Source organism: Elaeis guineensis, chromosome 8, assembly GCF_000442705.2.
Source record: "Elaeis guineensis isolate ETL-2024a chromosome 8, EG11, whole genome shotgun sequence".
NCBI classification, from domain to species: domain Eukaryota; kingdom Viridiplantae; phylum Streptophyta; class Magnoliopsida; order Arecales; family Arecaceae; genus Elaeis; species Elaeis guineensis.
This window is the reverse complement of record NC_026000.2, coordinates 63,421,454-63,422,973: the sequence shown is the minus strand read 5'-3', so window position 1 is coordinate 63,422,973 and position 1,520 is coordinate 63,421,454. Positions and strand designations below refer to the sequence as shown.

At 37.4% G+C, this 1,520-nt stretch overlaps 1 non-coding gene across 1 annotated transcript; it reads right to left on the bottom strand.

The window, feature by feature from the left end:
* Positions 1-965: 965 nt before the first annotated feature.
* LOC140851390 (small nucleolar RNA R71) lies at positions 966-1,072 on the bottom strand. The gene has a single exon (XR_012134143.1). It is a non-coding gene; the product is annotated as a small nucleolar RNA R71 (small nucleolar RNA).
* Positions 1,073-1,520: the final 448 nt, after the last annotated feature.

The following is a 1,520-nucleotide window of genomic DNA, read 5'->3' as shown; positions in this document are numbered from 1 at the left end:
TGTGGTCAAGTCAAGTACAAAATAAGTTTGGACTCATCCCTGAAACTAGTGTCTAAGGCTAGAGGTTACAAAGGCTCTGCCTAAGTGGACTCGTGGTTATTTAATTGATTCCGTTTGCTTACCTGGCCAATTCAATTGGTGTCTAAGGTAAGCAATGGGGGGACCCACACGACCCCACCTCTTACCTGGCTAGTTAAAGAAAGTGAGAAGAAACCCAATTTGTATTTAGGCTAAGCCACTCTATATCAAACTGTTAGGTCTAAGAAACCCATAGGTGTCTAGGTTTAATTGCTTGCTAACTTGATTGCAATTAACACTTAACCACAACTAATTCTCTTATCTTTTATCTTTAGGTCTAGAGCTTTCTTAAGGATCTCACCTTTAGAACTTCTCTCTTTCTTTCTCTTCTCTTCTCTTTCTTCTTCTTTTTTTTTTCTAAAAAAAATATAAAAAATATATAAAAAAAATTGAATCATATATTAAGATTTGCACTGGTATATGCACGATAGAAGATCTCTTTATCCTAACCTAATTGAACCTAATCCTGAAATTGAATGGCTGATTCACGCTAAACCCAAAAATCAAATGGCTGGAGACCCTAGAGAACCACCTAGGTAGATGAAAAAATATTTTATTCCATCTACCTATAACCCATCGACTTGTATCCACCTACCTGATATCCCTGCAAGCCATTATGAGATCAAGTCGACCACAATCCAGATGCTCCCATCTTTCTATGGGAATACCAATGAAGATCCTTACAAGCATCTAGATGAGTTCTTAAAATCTGTTCCATGGTGAAAATTTTAAATTTTACTGATGATGCACTTAGACTGACCCTATTCTCCTTCTCGTTTAAGGACAAAGTCAAGTATTGGCTTGGCACAATAGGAAGACCAATCCGAACATGGGCTAAAAAGCATCATGAGTTTTTTAAGAAATTTTATCCCATAGGTCAAACCAACACCATGAGATGAGCCATCACTAGATTTGCTCAACTTCCAGGGGAACAAATTCATGAATCATGGGAGAGACTTAAGGAACTTCTTAGAAAATGCCCACACCATGATCTATCTAAGTGGCAAATAGTTCAAGCTTTTTATAAGGATTTAGGTGACCAATACAGACAGATGGTAGATGCATCTTGTGGAGGTGCATTCATGAGTAAGAGTGAGGATGAAGCCTATACTTTGTTTGAAACTTTGAGTGAAAATTCGATCAATCATGCTTCATTATCTTCCTATAAAAAATCAATCCCTCACCAAAAATGGACATGAATCTTTGAGATCAAGCAAACAGACTCTAGTCCTAAGGCTGATTTGAACCTAATAGCCCAAAAACTAGATAAAGTCGACCTTCTTGCCCAGAAAATAGATTAGTTCCTAATCCTAGGTCAACAATCTCCTGCATAATACACACAACCTTCTAATTATCAGGAGATTTGTTCTATCTGTGCTAGCCCAGCCCATCATGTGAGTGAATATCCTATGACTGCACAGTTTTCACCTTTCATCTAAGAA